Source organism: Monodelphis domestica, chromosome 8, assembly GCF_027887165.1.
Source record: "Monodelphis domestica isolate mMonDom1 chromosome 8, mMonDom1.pri, whole genome shotgun sequence".
NCBI classification, from domain to species: domain Eukaryota; kingdom Metazoa; phylum Chordata; class Mammalia; order Didelphimorphia; family Didelphidae; genus Monodelphis; species Monodelphis domestica.
Genome location: NC_077234.1, coordinates 37,080,032 through 37,101,153, shown reverse-complemented (window position 1 = coordinate 37,101,153; position 21,122 = coordinate 37,080,032). Strand labels below are relative to the sequence as shown.

Here is a 21,122-nt window from a genome sequence, read left to right as displayed (position 1 = left end):
AAAGCATTTATTCAGAACATTAATTATACTTTGTGCAGAAAGAGGACATACCCTTTCCCCTGCCTCCCTTAGACCTTCTTCAAGATGAAATGGAGAGTGTGATTAAACCAGGAGAGTCTGACAGCAAAGTCTAATTCTTACCCACTAATTTGGATTTAGTGAGTGAGTGACTTCTGAATGAGCTGAAGGAAGCTGAGTTGAAGCGTTGATCTCCCTTTCAATTATTTACTCTTTGTCACTTTTCTGACCCACCCTTTGTCCTCACTTTGGATCATCTCCATCTCACCCACAGCACATATTTCCTTCTAATACTCAGTGCTCTGTTACCATAGTGATCCTTCACCTCCAAAGTCATGGACCTGCGTTCCTCTCCTGACTTCTTCAAGCTGACATCTCTTCTCCAGGCAGCTCGTAGAAATCTGTAGCATCTTACCTTTGACTGTGGTTGCCTGCCTAGTTGAACATTTCACAGTTAATGATTCATAAATCTGCTGACGCAATTTGCCACCACTATGTGGTTGGTTTCACGGATCCTTCATTTATCTCTCCAAATAAGGGTCATTTTTCTTAATCAAGTTAGCAGGAACAGGAAATCCGATCAACACAAATCAACACAAAAACAAAAAAGCTAGAGACACAGGCCTTTGGAATTCACCACCAAATGTCTTCTAAGGATTTGTGGGCTTTAAATTAGAAGGATGTGGGCAAAGTGGGGCAGTTCAAATAAAAACAACTAAGAGAGCTTGGGTTACAATAGGAACCAATGTTATGGATATGGAATACAGCTAGCAAGGGAGGGAAGGGGATGTAGACACTCAGACCCTTGACATCAAAAGAAACAGTCTAGATATTGGATTACCTAATGCATAAAGACAAAGACCTAGATTCATTCATTCTCTTTGTTCCCCACAATACTGCTCAACTTATTTTCCTAGTGCACAGATCTGGCCACATCACTTCTCTGCTCAAAAAGTGTTAGTTGTTGCCTACTGCTACTAGGACAGATATAAAATACAAGTTCCTCTAGGTGGCAAAACCCTTTCTAGACCTTTCTGGGCTTAGTTAATGTTTATTTAGAATGTGTTTGTACAAAGTGGCTTCATTGCTGTACCTGAGGCTCTCTGTATCTGGATAGTCACTCCTCCTTACCTCTCCCTCTTAAGAAAGTCTACGTTCAGACAACATGCCACCTCCTACAGAAGCAAGCAGGTATGTAGAGTATGTACTTGCTCATAACGTATTTTAAGCCCAGAAAGATCAGTGATAGGTAATTCTAAATGAGAATGCATGTCATCAATACAATAACATCATTGAGAATCTATTCCTTCCATAGAAAATGAGAAGAAAGCAATGACCATCACTGGCCTCAATGCCATCAAGTAGATTGTCAGTTTCATTCATGGACATTTTATCTTTTCTTTAGAAAAAGTCTTGAACTGGATGACTTCTGGATTTACCAAACACGGAATAGGCAGTTTTAAGGCAAATTTAGCACTTGTCTTAAAACATATTTCACATAATAGAAATACATTAAAAATACTTCCATGAGTGTCCATAGCAGTGGAAGACAGGCTTTGAATCTTCCAAGGTGGGTTCATCTTTCTAATTTGGTGATAGTTAAGAATAGAAATGGTCTCTCTTAGTGATTGCCTCACCCTAGGTTAACCCTAGGTTATTAAAATTAAATTAATAACCCTAGGTTATTAAAAACCTCTCATATAATGTTATAATTTGGTTTTCCATTACATGAATAAATAGCAACTTCTAATGGCAACTAGATATGATCAGGAAGACCTGAGTTCAAATCCTACCTTCGACACTTTCTGTGAGATTTTAGGCATGCCTTTTAATATCTATTTTCCTCAGTTTTCTCATCTATAAAATGGGAACAATTAAGGCATACACTTCCTACAGTTCTCATAAAAATAAAATTATATATACATATATAATATTTGTAAGGCACTTCCCAAATCTTATAATGCAATATATACTCTATTATTTTTACTATTAATGCCACTGATAACAATAGAAAATGTTGAAAACTCCAAAAGACCTTTTAAATATCTATAGGCATTCTCATAAGATAATATGTAAGAGCAATAACCATTTGATAAACTAGTAATTAGAGACGTGGTGTATCTTAGCCTCTGAAACAAAGAGAAATGTCTGCTTGTAAACAATGTATCTTGTTTCACAACATGATGACATAGAAATATACATTATATGATAACGTATGTACAACCTAATATTACCTGACTTGGGGGGGGGAAGAGAGGAAGGTATGGAGAGAACAAGTATTGCAAAGTATCAGGGGATAAATATTAAAAATTGTATTGACATGTAATCTGAAAAAATAAAACCAAAAGAGAAAGCGCTGCCAACTTGAGTTCGGGGAAGGTCTAAGCAGATACATTTATATTGTGTCAGTGGAGCTAAGAACTGGTCCAACTCTTCTAGAAAATGTTTTACAATTTTACAAGAGAAGACACTAAATCATTCAAAACTTTAAACCCAGAGACTTAGTCGAGTCTAGACACAAACCCTAAGAAGACCAAAGACAGAAAGAGAGGGCCAATAGGTCACAAAATATTCACAGAAGAATATTTTATGGTGGCAAAAATTCTGGAAACAAAGTGGGTACTTCTACAATTGAAGAATGACTAAACATATTATAGTATATAAATGAAATGAGCTGTTATGAACTGTAAGAGTCAATGAAAATGAGGAATTAAGAAGAACATGAGAAATCTGGTATGAATTCATACAGAATGAAATATGAAGAACCAGGGAAACGGCACAGACAATTACTATAATAACGGAAATAAAAATAACACTAAGAAGCAGTTAACTCAGATTAATTGTAGTGAATGACCTTGGTCCCGGAGAACAGTGGATGCAACATATATCCCTCTTCTTTCTAGATAGATGGGAGACTATTTGCACAAAATGTAGCACCCATGGCCAGATCTTTCTGATTTATTGATGGTTTTGTTTGATTATTTTCCTTTGTTACATGGGACGGTTTAGTGGAGTTGGCAGGCTGAACTATATGATGGAATATATTTTTAAATGTTTAAAAGGAATATATGTTGAAAAGAGAAAATATTTTTAAATGGAAAAAATATTTAAAAGACTTTATTAACAGATTGTTACCAAAACAGGACAGTTGTTATTTGCATGGATGTTAATTGTGAAAAGAATTGTTGGCAATACATCAGATTTTTTTTCATAAAGATACATAGGCAGCGATGATGTTGTTAATGATTTCATATATTCCAGTGACACAAGGATACAAGGGTATTTACAAAGACATTGACATTATGTATTATAAAACCTATCTGGATAATATATACATAGTCATCTATAGAATAATCTGTAGGAATGGGTGTCTGTGTGCATCCTCATTCAGTGTTTAATGGCTAGAGAAGTTAAAGGAATACATAAAAAGTTACTTCACATACCTTGAGGCCAAGACAGCAAAGGGCATCTCTCACAGACCACTGTTTCATTCAGGCATATTTCTATCCTTGTCTTTGCAGTCCTCAACTAACGCACTGTAAAAGGAATATTACATTACTTTTTCAGGAAGTACCTGTCAGGACCATGAATAAATAGAATAACTTAGCTTTGGGACATTTAGAAATGTAAATAAAAATGTGATGTGTGTCTGCAGCCTCAGGCATTGTATTTCTATTACATAGGAAGTGTTCTAAAATTGTGAAATTCTTTATCAATTTAGCAAATCCTTCCTCCCCAAACCAGCAATCATGAATTTTAAATATGCTTTTTCAATCACTCAAGGATATCATCTTTGGATCATCCCACCTGTACCATAGACATTGTTAAGTCTTTAAATCCAATTGATTTCACTCATTATTGTGGTAGAGGTTGGAGAGAGAGAGAACTTGTAAACCAAGATGCAAGAAACTGGAGACCTGCCTGTCGATCGAGAAGGAGTTTCCAAAATGGAACGTTCCCAGGAGTTGGCAGTTGAGCTGACCAGGGGGATGGGACTGGACTGGGAGTCACTCTCTCTTTGGAGGTTGAAACATGACTGAAAGACCCTGGTGGGGCTGACTTGGTTTGGGGGTCCTCTGGCTTTGACCCAAACTTCACTTTGTTTTTTATTTGAACATGATGAATTTTTCAATACCCAGTGAAACAACCAAAATACTTGTTTATTCTTTTATTATTTATTTTTATCTATTATTATCAATTTATTTACTCATTTATTATTTTTATATTATATTTGTGTATAATATAAACATAATATATATAGAAATATAAAATACAATATATTGTATCTTATAATATATTATTTATATTTATATTTATTATTTATTATTAATTGTTATTATTTATGTTTTGACTTCACCATAAACTTGCCATATTTATTTATATTAGGGTTTAGAGGAGTTATTTTGATCATTTTAAGTTTGTGGGGCAAAGGAAAGGATGAGTAGTATATTCTAATTTTAAACCATTCCCTTCACTCTTAAAATCGATACTAAGTATTGGTCCTAAGGTAGATGAGCTGCGAGGACTAGGCAATGGCGATTAAATGACTTGCTCAGGGTCACATTGCTAGGTAGTGTCTGAGGCCACATTTGAACCCAGGAGCTCCCACCTCCAGACCTGGTGCTCTATCCTCTGAGCCACTTTCCTGCCCTATTGTGTACTCTTCATCTTCACTCTTAATCACTATTTTATTATACGGCATAACAGAACAAGACCAAGGTGGTAAAAAGCTAAAGGGTCATGGAATTTGAGAATTGATCAAAGGAATGGAGAATATCTAGGCATGGAGGATAGTGTGGATATGTGGGATGAGGTAGAGGATGGGGCAAGGTAGATAGCTTCAAGTATATGAAGGGATTATGAAAAGTAAAAAGGGATTATTAGCTTGGTTCAGCATGGCCCTAAAATGCAGACCTAGGAGCAATGGACAAGAAATTTTAGGAGGCAAATACAGGATGGACATGAATAAGATAGAGTTCATAATCCTGTAATTATTTCCTTCCCATAGTATATGATTTTCCCTAACATTGAATTTGTTGCCTAACATCCTCATTTACATTAATTGCTTTAGATTTAGAATACATTTATTTTATAATGCATTTGTAACAAATGTTTATAATATTTTAAATTTGCAATGATTCAACTCATTTGACAATCAAAACAAACGAATGAGGGAGCATGGCAGAATGGAAACAGCACTAGGTCTGCTATCAAAGAACTTGTGTTCAAAATATGCCCAAGAGGTATGTGATCTGCTTTTATCAACCACCTCCTAGATCTTTGGTAAGATCCTGGGCTTTGGTTTCCTTATTTGCTTAGTGAAAGGACAGAACTAGATTGTCCTTTCTAGATTGTCAGTGAGGCATTAACTCTATGGTTGAGTTCTTGATTTATGATCCTGCAATGCCCAATTTACTGAGGACCCATAAAATCTCTCAATCTCTCAGTCTCTGTCTCTCTGTCTCTCTCTGTCTCTCTCTCTGTCTCTGTCTGTCTGTCTGTCTGTCTGTCTGTCTGTCTGTCTCTCTCTCTCTCTCTCTTTCTCTCTCTCTCTCTCTCTCTCTCTCTCTCTCTCACTCTCTCTCTCTCTCTGACAAAGTTTTCTCTCACCTACTCTGGGACAATTAAGGAATTAGTAAAGTATGGAGATGGTAGCTTGTCACTCATTTAAACTGAGTTTCTGGCTCACTTCTGGATCTCAAACACTAGTAACAAACTGGAAGTTTGAACACAGAGAGTACAGATATCCCCAGGCTCTGCTCTGCAACCACTAGCAAGATAACGTGCATTAAATTTTGGGGGGGTCTTTTGGGGGGGATGGAATCAATTACACTTGAGAAGTTCAGGTTGTGAACCACAGAGAGCAGCAAGGTACTGATGAAAAGGCAACAATGAATGGGAAAGCGCTACATTCATTCAATACTGGGGAATCTATCAGCAATCCTAAGGTCCTAGACTCCAAATAACATCAAGCAAAACAAATAAACACAGAGTCCAGGTAGCACACTCCGGCTGTCTTTAACTCTGACTTCTGGCTCTTCTGTTATAATAATAGATGAATGTCTTGGTGTGTGGCCATTCAAAACCACCTGTGGCCAGCAAGGAAGGAACAATGAGAATGTAAGCTCACACCAATTTTGTGTTGTCTGGAAGTAAAATGGAAAACACCCAGACTCAACCAAAAATCATATTTTCGAGAGATTAAGTAAAAGTCCAAGTCTTCTAAAATAGAATCATAAATGGAAAGAGAAAATTGGCAATGATGAAGTGTTTAGTTCCCCTTGGGAAGATGAGAAAAGATACAAAGACTCAGTCAACTTTTTCTACTTTACAGAAGTAATAATAATGTAATTATAAAAATTATGTACATATATAGAGTGCTTTAAGGTTTGCCAATGAGATTCTATATATGTGTATGTATATTATATAAAATATGTATGGATACATAAATGTGTGTACATGTAAATATTTGAGGGTATATATGTCTGTGAGTATATATACACATATAATACAGGGAATTGTGAAGATCATATGAGAAAACAATTTTACTTAAATATGATACATATATATAACATAATATATATTCTCATTTGAAATGTTCTAGTCATATAATATATGTGTGTATATCGTCTCAAATGATCCTCGCAGCTTTATTAAATAGTTATTATTATCCCTTTTTACAGATGAGGAAACAGAGGCTGAGAAATGTTCATTGACCTGATCACGTTTACACAAGTAGAAAATGTCTGAGGCAGCATTTTAAATTCTTCCTGACTCCAAAGCTATTCCTTTATCTCCGATACCACTTGTTATCTCAAGGGCAAAACTGTACTTTGCTTCTAAAAAAAATTGGAGCAGAGATCAGAGTGTAGGCAGGTATGAATACTGTGAAAAAACATAAATGTCATTTAATATTCTTAGAATCAAATCTCTAGAGTAAGAAAAGGCCTTAGAAGTTGTTTAAAAAAGAGGAAACTGAGTGTGACTTGCTCAAGGTCATGTAGGAGTTAGATGGCAGAGGCAGGATTCAAATTGAGGTCCTTTGCCTCTGAAGCTGATCCTTTTTGCACAATATTACTGTGAGGAATAAGGAAGTACAAATCACAGAGGATATTATTTTTTTCCTTATTGAGACTACTTTGTAAACATTAACTAATTAATCCTAACAATACCCTTGGGATGTAAATAGGTATTTTCTCTCTCTGTTTTACAGATGAGAAAATTATAATAATGATTATGTTCATTTATAGAACTCCTTTTCCTGGAGGAGTTCAGGGTGCTTTACTATTTTAAAATTACTAAACCCACATTAATCACTGTAATGCATCTGTGAAGTGAGCAAAGCTACATTTACTGACATAATGGACATTTAAAAGTAAAATAATGGCAATTGTTTTTTTCTCTTATTTTCCTAAAATCCTACAAAATCCAGAAAATTCATGATTATTTATTTTCAGTCTTCACCGATACCATATCACACCAGGCAATAATAACATTGAACAAATATTTTTAAGAGGCTAAATATTTTAAGAGTTAATTATTATACTGGAATATTAAAAATAAAAGTAAGTAAGGTAGACCCTGCTCAAGCTCTTAGAACAGATGAGAAGACCTGCTTCTATTATTCACTGGATGCATAATCTCCCAGATATGACTGAGATGACTGTACTGTAACAAAGAACAGACTGCTCACCCCATTCTTACGTAGGTTTCTCTTTAGGTTGTCCATAGGGGAAACTACCCAGTATGCTGCAGGCCATTCTCAGGGGCTTTAAATATTTGATAAATGCCAGTGCAACATGTAGACTCTCCTCTTACTCCTAACTCTTTCTACATGAGTATAAAATCTCATTTCCTGGTCAAACATGGATGTGATAATAAAAATAACAACTAGGATTTACAAAGATGATAATGATATCAACAGCTTGTATTTATATAGGACTTTACATATGTTATTTCACTTGATCCTCATAACACTCCTGAACTAGATGTTGTTATTTATCCCACTTTTCCAAATGAGGAAATTAAGTCTGAGAGAAAGTGGCCTGTCCAGAGATTAGGAAGAATTTGAAGAAGGATCTTGATTCCAAGTCTAGTGATCTGCCCAATTTACCACCTAGATGCCAATTTAGGAAGTGCTTTTACAAAGCACTCAATATACAGGGTTTAAAGCTTAAAATGGCACTAAGACTTTTTACCTGCTTGTCTGTGCATACTTGACATGCATCATTTTACTGCCTTCTGAATAACAAGACTGAACATTGTAGAGATGCATTTTGTTTAGGGTCATTGCAATATCTGATTGTCAATTTTGTTGTCCCAGAGAATCTTCCAGTCTCATTGATGGTTGCTGCCATAAGTGATGCTAATTTGTTGGTGATCAAGGCATTCCATGGCTTGCAGCAGCATCATGAGAGTCATGATATTAACATGGCAGGTTTTAGTAGAAGGCACCCCTTGGCATAAATAAAAGTGGCATACCTATTTACACACATTCTATATACCACCATAGGACAGCTGATGTAGGATGTCTAAAATAAGAACCCATTAGAAAAAATAGATAAGGAAAAGGAGAATGACAAAATAGACCCATGATTTTACTGCTAAAGAGAACCTGTGTGAGGACGCTTCCTCTACCCATCTAGGTCAGCACATTGTCTGAAAATCAAAGCTCCAGAGTTACCTAGAACATTGAGAATCTAAGAGATTTGTCCAGCATTACCCATTCAGGGGTAGGACTAGCTTTCTATCTTCATGGCCAAATTGCCCCTTATAGATATTAAAATGTAGATACAGGTATTCTTACACATAAAACAGAATGAGAACACAGGAGAGGTGACTTCTTCACCTGAAGCTCCTTATAGAAGTCATAGCCTCAAGGATCTTGTTGTATTCTTTATTTCCTTAGATCTGTATGTATGCAAAGAACCATATCACAAATTGCCCAAGTATCCTATGTATATGCATATAGATGTTCAGTCATGTCTGATTCTTCATGACACAATTTGAGTTTTTGTGTTAAGGTTTGGAAAATTTTATTTAATTAATAACTTAGAATATTTTTCCATGGTTACAAGATTTATGTTCTTTCCCTCTCCCAACCCCCCTCCCATAGCCAATGAACAATTCCTCTGGGTTTTACATGTCATTGATCAAGACTATTTCTACATTATTGATATTTGCACTAGGGTGATCATTTAGAGTCTACATCCCCAGTCATATCCATTTGGAATTTTCTTGGCAAAGGTACTGGAGTGGTTTGCCATTTCCTTCTCTGGTTCATTATAGAGACGAGGAACTGAAACAAACAGGGTTCAATGACTTGCCCAGGATTACCCAGCAGTAAGACTGGATTTGAGCTCAGTTCTTCCTGACTCCAGGGCCAACATTCTATCCACAGTACCACCTAGCCACCATCATGTTTTTATAGGTTAGTTATACATAAATATCTACATACTGATATGTGTGTTTGCTATCTCCCCTGCTAGAGTATAAGTTCTTTCAGGGAAGAGTATATCTTTTTTTTTGTTTGGTTTTCCCAGCACCTAGCACAGTGCTTGAGACAAAGAGGACATTTAACAAAAACTTGTCCATTGATTAATAGAATCAGAGATGTTGAGCTAGAAGGTCTTTTAGGGGCTTCAGGGGCCAATCCAACCCTCCTCCTGTTCAGTTCTCAGACTAGCTGTTTGCCTGAAGTTCCAGAAACCCAATTTATGTCCTAATTTGTGTGACAGATTTTCCTCATCTGCTTTGTTCTCTCTACTTCACAGGGTTGTTTTGAGGATCAACAGATAATATATGTAAAGCACTTTGCAAACTTTTAAGTACTGTACAAATGTTAGCTATTATTAGACCAATCACTTTTGGGTTGTCATGGAACTTAATACAGAGACTCTATGATATTCAGATATGTCTATGATCCTATTAATGTGGTTTCTCCCTCTAGAGCGATGCCAATTATAATCCATCAATGCTTTCTCATTCTGTTTGACCTGACTATATCCTCTGATGCCACCACCACTGGGGACCCATCCTTCATGCCTAAGTCCTGCTTTACATGCCATGTCATTGCACGGATGTCAATAAAACATACAGACTGGCTGTCCTTCAGTGATTCTCCTCTCTGGTTAACAAACCACTAGACCTCCTTTTCTTATTTATTATATGCCTCACCTTTTGGGCAAGTCATCACTAGAAACACACTCCTTCCTACTCACATTGACAATGTATCTCTATATTGCCTTTGTGACATAGAAATTTATTTCTTTGGAAATTGTAGTACCCCATGACTGTATACTGATTTTAAAAAGAAGAATCTTTGATTTGATTTTAAATGTGTTTTGGTTTTATTTCTAATGACAATATCCATACAGAGATAGCTCCTTTCAACAATTTGATCATTAGATAAAAATCTCACATTAAAACATTATTAAAACCCATGACAATCTTTTCTGCACTCTACTGGCCCGAATACTGTCCCCAAGCAAGTGCAATGAGGTGACGAAAGTCCAAGATTATTTTTTTAATTTTGATCAGATTTCATTAATGATGAATTCATTACTCATTAGACAATCTACTAGTGATGATGAGCTTCTGTTTTTGCCCTACTAGTTCTAGGACAAACAGACATACTCTGCCAACAGGCTCACACTCATAGTCTTTCTACCTCTGTAGACAGTTGAAGAGCATGTGATCCCTTGGTATGGACTTCAGGACCCCACACTAGGTTGAGGCAAGAGTAAGATTTATTCATAGAATAATGAGACAGGCCCCTTAAGAAAGAAGAGCATGGCCATTGGTTTAAGGACTTACAGTATGTGAATAAGAAAATATTTTCTTTATCAACAAACCTATTTTTAGTTTTAATGGAGTAAGAGATTGACTAAGCAAACAAGTTCTTGGCCTTCAGTACTGATTTAAAATTACTGTTCATTGTTTGACTAATATTTGGTGAACCAAACTATTTGTTCCTTCTTCTTTGAAGGCAGTGCACAGCCAAACTAAAGCTTTTTCATATGAATGACAATGGAAGAAAGGATTATGTGACACAGAAATAATTAATGTTTGCTCTTAAGTGCTACATTTTAGGAAGGAAATTGAAAAGCTGGAGAGCATTCAAGGAGGTCAGATATCCAAGTATTGTTTGAAAGAATGGAACATATTTATCCTAGAGAATAAAAGACATGGAAGGGTCATATGGTGAGCAATATGGTGACATGCTTGACTCTTCAATATAAGAACAAACAAAAATTTCCTTCATATTATTATTAATATACATTATTAAATATATGCAGAACTGATAGTTACTTAAGTTGGATCCATGAGGTAGGAAGACAGAAGCACTACTCAAGATACATCACTTAAGAAATAATACCAAGGAACTTAAATAATTAAAAGCTCACATTCACTATTCTACGAAGCCCCCATATCAGTTGAATCCATTCCAAAGGTTTATAACTAAGGGTCTAGCTGGAAAGGCTTTGTTTCATTCCCATATGACAATAATCATTCTGAATCTCCATAAATCCCACAAATGGCAGAAGACATTGTTTCTGTACCCACACCTGATAGAAATGAAGTTTGACTATGGGCAGGAAAAGATTATAATACAGAGCCAGCTAGAGCAGAAAGAGCTTTAATGTCTTTGGAGAAGGGGGATCAGACACAAGATGAAGTAGATTCTTCCTTTATGCAATTACTTCTAGACAGAGAACCAGTAGGATTTCCACAGTTCCCAAACTGAGGAGACTGATGATACCTTTGGGGGATCGGTACAACACTGAATGGTGGGAAAGGCCAAAGATTTTGGACAGAAGCCAAGGACACTATTAGGAATATAAGAAATAACAAAAAGACAAAAATCTAAGAGAGGAAGAGATAGATTAAGAGTAGCTTTTATACAAAATATATCAACTGGGAAAACCATAAAGTGAGAAACAAAATGAGCAAAAATTCAGAAAAAGGCTATAGAATAATATACAAATATTGTAAACCAAAATATATGAACAAAAAAATGTTGAGTGAAAGAGAATTCTGGAAATCATGGAATGACAGCAAGAACTTTCAGATTGGATTGGAAGAGAAATAGAACTTATTTTAAAATACTATTTAGAGGACAGTTATTTCAGAAATATGAACTAAAGAAGAATGTAATCAATGAAGACACACATTAGGATAAGAAAACTTAGAACATGTAATGGAGAATATATCCAAAATGGAGTATCTGAAAAAAGGGAATGAGATTGATCACTCCAAAATACAGATGAAAATTTGACAGAAAAGAAGCTCAACCCTTTCATTTTATACATGAAGAAATTAGAGCTCAGAGACATTAAACATTTTGTCTAGGGTCACATATTTGATTATAGGTCTTTTCCTGATGCCAAGTTTGGTGGTTTATTTGCTAGGATATGTTAATTTCAAGTTTATAAAACTGATGTAGGAAAAACATGAATTCACTTGTACACATATTGATTCTGAGATCTTGGGCTAACCAAGTGGACTGAGGGTAATTTTTGAAGTCAGATGGAATCACTAATGGAGGATGTGGAATAAAAAGACAAGATGGCCTAGGACAGAAAGTTGGGGTACATTTGCATTTAAAGGGTAGGAGAAAGAGGTGAGGCCAGCCAAAGGGAGAGAAGGAACAGAAAGAAGAATGCATTTTCAGAAAGGAGAGGTAACAAAGTGTATGAAGGGAGGGAGAGCACACTGTTTTAAATGTAACAAAGAGGGAACAAAGGGAGAGAAAAATAGACCAGCAGATTTAGTGGTCTATAGTCATCAGAATTACATTTTTGTGACAAAATGTAAATATTTTGAAGGACGGGACTATTTCTTTATATGTGAATTCCCTACACCTAGCACAGCATCTGGCATATAGGAGATACTTACTAGATGTTTGCTATTTAATGGTGTAACAATTAAAAGATGGCCTGGAGGCTCAGGACAGGTGTGGAAAGAATAGTTACTAGGTGGGTGATCTTGGGCAAGTCATTTAACTTCTGTTTGCCTTAATCCATTAGACACAGAAATGGCAAACTACTCTATCTCTGCCATGCAATCAGGAAGAGGCAGAAAAAAACTAATCCACTGATCAACAACATTAACAACAAAGTGGTAGGAACATAAAGTCAGCTGATAAAGTGTTTAAGAGTGAATGGGAAGTGAGGAAGCAGAGGCAACAAACAATACCGATTCTTTCTAGGAGCTTGGTCATGAAGGGAAAGAGCTGGCAAGGACATAGAAGGTCTATTTGGTTTAGTCTTGTTTTATGGGAAAATTAAGTATAGGTTTTAGTTGAAAAGGGATGGGAAAGAAGCTCACAGAAGCCAAGGAAGAAAGGAAGAAATACTGGAAGAGTAAGGAACTTCCATTCTTTATCCAGAGATGCTGGCTGCTTCATTTGCTCCATTTTCTGATATTTCATGTCAATATATGTGTACACTCATTAATAAAGATATCAAAATCCTTTTTCTTTCTTTCTTTCTTTCTTTGCCTTCATCCTTCCTTCCTTCCTTCCTTCCTTCCTTCCTTCCTTCCTTCCTTCCTTCCTTCCTTCCTTCCTTCCTTCCTTCCTTCCTTCCTTCCTTCCTTCCTTCCTTCCTTCCTTCCTTCCTTTTTATGGGTTCCATACTTCAGTCACATACTAGCCTTAGAATCTAGAAGTCTTGGATTCAAATTCTGTCACTCACTATTTATGTAACCCTGATTAAATCACTTAATCTTTAAAGTGCCTCAGGAAATTTTCTGAAATCTACTCCCTAAATCACTATGGTCTTAATCTGCTCTGATAGATAGAGGCTATATACTAGTAATTCCCTATAAAAGAAAACTCTGATGCTTTATAGGTACATAGTCCCTTACTGTCCTCTACCCATTCAAGGACTACAATTTTTTTTTTGTATTGAAATAGTTTCATATAGTCCTCTAACTTCTACAACAGGTAACAGTTGAGCAACATTAAATACTGAGTTTTCCATTTCTAAAGACATTTTATCTCTTCTGTTTCCATTTTCAGATTCTTTGAACTGAATTTTTTTTAACAGGATTCCTTCTAAGAATATCTTTGATTGAAACATTGTCTTGTACTCAGTGAGGGGGTATGTGTTTTATTCTCTGGATTATCTGTTTGCAACTTAAAGCCCACTTTTGATATAATGTCTTAACGGCTTGCAGAAAAAGAAAGTTATCTCAACAGTGGATAGAGAACACAGTCACCAGCAATCAGAAGCAATGGAGAGCTATTTCCACACTTCCCTATGTGGAACAAATGTTTGGATGGAACTAAAGTTTTAATGACCTTAGAAAGACACTCCAGTGCCCCATCTCACCTCAAAGGAGTGCATAAAAAGAGCATTCCTGGGACATTCTTTTTCTCTGATATTGGTGGGAGAGAAAGAAGAAATCCTGGTCACTGTATATGGTCCTGATATCTTACAATGCTCCATTAATCAACCAGTAAGCATTTATTAACATTCTATATATTAAGCATTTGGTACACAAACTTTAAAAAATAACCCATGTCTTCAAGGAGCTCAGGAAGAAATATAAGGAAGACAAAATAAAATAGGGCCATAGTAAAAAAAAAAAACCTCTGGAGTCAGAGGATCTGAGTTCAGATTCAGGGTTAAGCATTCAATTATCTATGTGACCTTGGGGAATTACTTTATCAAAGCCTTAATATCCTCATCATTAAAGTGAAAAAAAAATGAACTAAATTATCTCTAAGGCATTTTTATGTGTTTTTTTTGGTGTGGGGTACAGATCTGGAACTGTGATTTAATTATATAAGAAGCTGTATGTGGAAACCATCTCTATCATTGAAAATCTTACATTTTTATAGGAATTTCAAATTTAGTGAGTAGCCTGAAGAACTAAGAAATTAAGTGACTTATTTAGGGTCACCCAGCTAGTTTGCAAGGCTGGTTTTCCTAACTTCAAAGCTAATTCTTTCCACAATGCAATGCTACCTGTCAGAACATGGAAAGTTGATCATTCTTCTTGGACAACAGAATAGGAGTCTTATAGCATTCAGAACATTTGTTCATTAATTTTTCTTTGTTCCCTTGCTTATAATACATTTATCCTATCCACACCTACTATGTCTTTTCACTGAATGCTTTTGAGAAATATTCAATTTAACAAAACAAAAATATATGTATGCATATGCCACACTAAAGAGGCGTAACATTCATAATTGCTAACAGTTGTTTTATATTAAAACTTTCCCCATCCCTTAGTATTCTCACCAAAAAAGGAACTAGCATTCCATTCTGCTTCAGTATCTAGGTCCTCCTGTATCTACCCCCGGGCAGTTACCATTTTGAGAATAGTTTGTAGGAAATTTTCCATTAAAATCCAGAAAAAACTAGGAGTTTATAAGTGGCACTTTCTCTCCATCTCTCTCTCTCTCTCTCTCTCTCTCTCTCTCTCTCTCTCTCTCTCTCTCTCTCTCTCTCTCTTTCTGTCTCTCTCTTTCTCTTTCTATAATATATATATACATATATGTAATGTTACATCATACTGAGAAATATTCTAATTTCCATTCAATCTGGGATCTCACATAATATATATATATATATATATATATATACATAATATTATAACAGTTAAACTAGTTTCTCTACTAAAAGTATTATATTTTATGAGGTTTATTAAGATTATTAGAAATCAAGGAAATAAGAAAATACAAAATAAGAAAAGCACATGCCTAGGGCTGACTAGCCCATTCACAGCCACTTATATCTTGCATGCCAGGTAGAGAGCCCTGTGTGCTTAGAAGCAGAAGAAGAGAGGCAAGTAGGTGTTACAGCCAGGTTAAAATGCAAATTCTGATCTTGCCCAGGTGGGAATCTCAGGTGAGATTATAGGGAATTCTGGAAAGAACCAAAGACTTCTGGGGATTGAAGTCTAGGATTCAAATCTTCATTTTTACATCCCTCCCTTTGATCATTATTGGGAAATCAGTTTCCCCAAAAGGATCATGAAAACATAATCAATTTAAGATTACAATAATTTGAGGATTAGAGGAAAAAAGAACAAAACCAATAATTGCTAGATGCATTGACAAAAAACCAGTTAGGGGGAAATCCCCTTTGGCATGAAAGTATACAAACAAATAAATGTTCAATCAACCACACCCAAAGTTCATTCTTTATCTTCTTGTGCAGCTTGTGGTCTGGAGGCATCTTCATGGTGTTTTCTCCAAACAGTTCAGTTTCTGGATTTGGAGACTTAGCATGTTTTTTAACCTAAAATTATTCTCAAAAGGAATATAAACTTTTCAATTTAAAATAATAATATTTTTACATTCCCGCCCCCCCCCCCCCAAGAGGGTGATTGGAAAACACAGGGATCATTTAGGGATGCATGGCTGAGTTATGAGGAATATGAATCAATTGGCAAGAGAAATTAAAAAGAAATCAGAAAGGCACTAATGATCATTTAAAAGGTCTGTTGCCCTATCATTTTATAGGAGGGAAATAGAGGCTCAGAAAGGTCCATAGGAAAGTTTTCCTATATTTTCTTTAACTCATAACATTTTATCACAGTGTTGGTATGAGTCATAAAAAAATAGGATGAAGACTGACTGAAAAGAAATAAAGAAAGCCATCTATATATCTTCTAAAAGAATTATGGGACAAGAGTTGATATCAATTGACAGTATACCATCAAAACTTCTAGAAATTATGATTATGTAGGTTTCTGAGATGTATTCTTCATGGCCAAGGGTGCCCTGATTTCTTTCCTATCTCTCAGAAAGGTATGTGGATTTTTTAGTTTCTAGGAGCCTGGGAAGAGGATGGACCATATGGCTCTGCTATTTACAAGAAGATTTGAATAAGAAGTTGCTAGGGAAGCTTGGAATCCACAGAACTAATGGAGGGACAAACATTGAAATACTAATGACTAAGCACTGCCAGTTAATATAGGATCAAGTATGGGTGATGTCTTGAAAGAACCTACTTGCAATTCCAAGTCCCACCACCATGAAGGTATGACCTTTGTCAAATTGTTTAGTCCCCCCATCTCAGTCTAATTTTGCCATCATATGCTTACTCCGTGATATAATGATGCTTTTCTTCTATGCTTTATGATTACTTTAAGTTGTAATATGGATGATGCAAACTGAAGTCCTCGCTCATATTTCAATTCTGCTAAGTATAAAATGGAAATATTTGCCTTCTGAGTCTGTTAACTGGCAACTTTTACCAAGTTCCCACTTTGTGAGAGGCTTTAGTAGGGATTTACAAGAAAAATAAAAAAGGGAGGACTCTTTTTCTCAAGAAGTTATTGGAGGAGGAAGAATAAGCAGAGACTAATATCATTAGAAACATGAAAGAAGTAAAATGTTACCATGGATTGAGGGCCAGCCCAAAAGTTGGAAAGTCTTGCTTTTAATACATTCTAACAATGAGATCATGAACAAGTCTTGTTGCCTAGACAACTTAATTTGGACTTAAGCTACATGTAAATCATCAATCTGCACCAGGTGAAGAATGTGGTTTAAATAGTTAGAATTGTGGACTTTGTGTCAAGAAGACTTGGGTTAAAATTCTGCCTCTGAGACATTAGCTGGGGGGCCATGGGCAAATCTAAAAGTCTCTGAATTTCAGTATCCTCCTCTTTAAGATGAATGGGTTGGGCTAGGTGACCTCTGATGGCCCTTCTGATTCAAAATCCAGGATTTCACAAAGAAGGAGAGCCTAAAGAAATGGCATATTCAGACCTTTGTTCCCATCCATCCCAACTGACTTTCTCTGGTGACCAAAAACCTTGGGCAAGCATACTTGGCCATATGTTATGCATTGCTTCAAACTGATTATCAAAAGATGGGTCAATATAGTCAACTTTGTTCTTATGTTTATCAGGGAATATTATTAAAAGGTCTTTATATATATTATTATATATATTTATATTATATATTGTATATAATATATTATATATATATATATATATATATATATATATATATGAGAAATGCCTTAGAGGATAGCATTGAAGGCAAGATCTTATTTTTCTTAATACCTAATTTAAAAAGTGAACAAACAATATGTATGATGGGATCTTGCATCCCCTGAAGACCTTGGTCAATGGTATGAGGGTAACGAGGTAGCGAGCAGCAGAAGAGTAAATCATTGTCAATAATGCACTCTATAAGAATGAATTCCCAAAAGAATTGTAAGGTTTTTGAGGACAGACTATTTTATATGTTGATTTTATCCCTCTTGATTCCTGGCATAGTGCCTGAAACTTAATGAATCATTAATAAATGTTTGTTGAATGGATTCATGGTTTTATCATTTCCTCTGTGTGACTTATATCTCTAACAAAATTAAGAAATGTGTGGCAAAGGACCATGTCTGAGTTTTCTTTTGCCTCATAGCACCTACTCTAATTGCTCATTTTACATTTTTGCTGAATGGATGGATGAATGATGATGATGGAAAAAACATATGTTAAGTTCTCACTATATACCAGACATTGCTAACATATGTAAAATGTCTCAGTAAGCACCAAGGCAAACAAAATGTTGAGTCACACTTTTTATTTCATAATCTAATAGGCTAGATAAAAGATATAGTCCCCGTGTTATAAAACAAAAAGATACAATTAATCAAGAAAGTAACACATAAATGAGGGGGGCATAGCTTTAGAATATGACTAATTAATTCCAAAAGGAATTAATAAATTAATCCTTGCATAAATGTTCCCAGGCACCTGGGTCAAAGGTCCTGAGCATTAAAACTGACAATTATTCCCTCCTTCCTTTCTTATCTAATTTTTGTTTCCAGAACTGTAGCCTATTATTTAACAATCAGAAAGTATTACATTCTCAATCAGAAGCCTCTGCTTTTTGCATCAACACTATCAACAACCCTACCCTGTTCAAATCACATTTTCTTAAATTCATTCTTTAAGCAAAACACTAATTAGCTTCCTATTATAGACAATTAAAAAAATCTGCACACTAATTAACATCCTCTTGACTCAATTGGGATGTAAGAATATTCGAAAGGAAACCTTCATGAAATCTGGGTGGTAATAAGTTACTATTTTCCCCTAATGCAGGAATAAATTATTCCTGACAAACCCAGAATCCTTATTTTCTCTCAAAGTCATTTAGAGAGACAGTTACACAGCCCAACCCAGAGTCATCAAGGATATTGAAGATGAGAGATTGCAGGTGTCAGGACAGTAACAGAAATATGTAATCATCCAACTTATTCCTGTACTGTGAGAATGTAGGCCTGGGTTTATTCACCTAGAAATCATACAATTTGAAAAGACCATAATTCCGTTCTCAGCACCCCATTTTTAGGAAGGATATTGCTAACCTGGTGGGCAGCCAGAATGATGAAAGGCCTTGAGACAATGTTGCATGAGCTAACATGTAATAATGCTACTCATATATATTTAACCATAACTTTGAATAATTTAGCACTTTTGGGTTTGCAAAGTGGCGCAGTGGGTAGTGTCAGGGCTGAAGTCAGTAATATTCATTCAACTTCCCTCAGCCTCAGTTTTCTCATCTATAAAAAGTGGGGTATAGGCTAGGTGACTGCTAGGATCTTTTCCAGTTCTAAGTTTATGATTCTATGCTTGAATTTCACATGCTAAAGGCATTGTGCTTATAAAACTTTTGATCTAAAAAATCTAACTCCTTTTCCATTATTGTTCTTTAGGGGTTGTTATATATTCCTTTCGATGGGAGGCGATTATGGTTTCTGAAGTAGGGGGAGAAACAAGTAATTTATGATCAGGGAGTATCTCCTTTCTGGGAAGGGCTCCACCCTCCAACAGATGAAAGCCAGAAGGTTAGGCTGAAATAACTCTGTCTGGAATTTTATACAAAGCATGTCTTAAATCTTAGCAGAGGTTGACAAGCGTGAAATATACAAATCTCAATAACTCTTTTAGAGAGAAGTAATCCTTCCCTTACTGTCCTGGAAGGGACAAAGTGCATGGATTTTGTCTTAATACAGATTCAGACTTCCAAAGTGTTCTGGAACTCACCAGCATATAATTTTGATAGTACTCATTCTTAGCATCTAGATTTTATACCTCTAACTTGGCTAACCAGTTCTGGTTCTTCATATACGATATTACATTTCTGATTGCCCATGGCTTTGCCCCAGGTTGTCCCAGTGTCTAGAATGTCTTCCCTCCATACTTCTCCTTCTTGCAATTTTGGTTTCCTTCCAGATTCCTATCAAATGCTAGCTCCTACGATGGACCTTTACCAATCACTCCAATTAATGGTATTCCCCCTTCCCCTTATCTCCAACTACTATGCTTGTTGAACTGAACTGAACTGAATTGTGAGAACTAAGTTAGAATCTCAGGTCTAAGAACAAGTAGCTGTGTGACCATGGGCATACCTCTGAGGTATACTTTTCCATTTCAAAAATGGGGTGTGAAAGCTTTGTAAACTCAAAAACATTCCATAAATAATTCATGACAATATTTGAAATGCTTAAGAAAAAAAAGACAATCTATAAATCCATTATTCATGTTCTAAGTCATCATTTTCTCAAAGAATATATAATGGAGGAAATTTGGTCTTGAAATCAAGTCTTACTTCTCATACATATTTGTTGAGTAACTCTGGGTTCTGCAACTTTGGGCTGCAGACAACATTCTAATAGCTTTCTACATAACAAAATCACAGCTACACCCCGTACCCCTATATACCTCAAATGATCTATGAGAGAGAGGTTCTCTTTCACTGCCCAAATTGCATCTATCCATGCTCACACCTGTTAGGTTACTATATTCACTGTGAAAACTCAAATGAGAAAAAATATTATAGATATTTCTCCTTTTTCTCTTGATCAAAGGATATTTGAAGGTGTTCCCTTTTTCCAACAATGTCTGTATATACTTCAAAGTCATCCTAACTCTGACTCTAGAGACAGGAAACATGCCCTTACAAAATCTTCGCCCAAAATAGCTTGGGGAATGGTCATTTGGCTAAGAAAGGACAGGAATGTTACTATTCTTCCCTGGCCTTACTTCAAATCCTATCATCCACTTTAACACAGAGATTGGTGAGCTTTCAGAAACCACAGAAAGCATTCCTAGACTTGCTTGAAGGC

General features: G+C 35.7%; 1 protein-coding gene across 5 annotated transcripts in view; it reads right to left on the bottom strand.

Moving 5' to 3' along the window:
- The window catches only part of NAALADL2 (N-acetylated alpha-linked acidic dipeptidase like 2), a 1,419,153-nt gene that overhangs the window by 1,034,239 nt on the left and 363,792 nt on the right, over positions 1–21,122 (bottom strand). For all 5 annotated transcript variants that reach the window (XM_056808005.1, XM_016424651.2, XM_016424653.2 and 2 more), the window contains exon 4: positions 3,462–3,554. The gene's annotated coding sequence lies outside the window, so the exon portion shown is untranslated. The remainder of the gene's footprint in view (positions 1–3,461; positions 3,555–21,122) is intronic.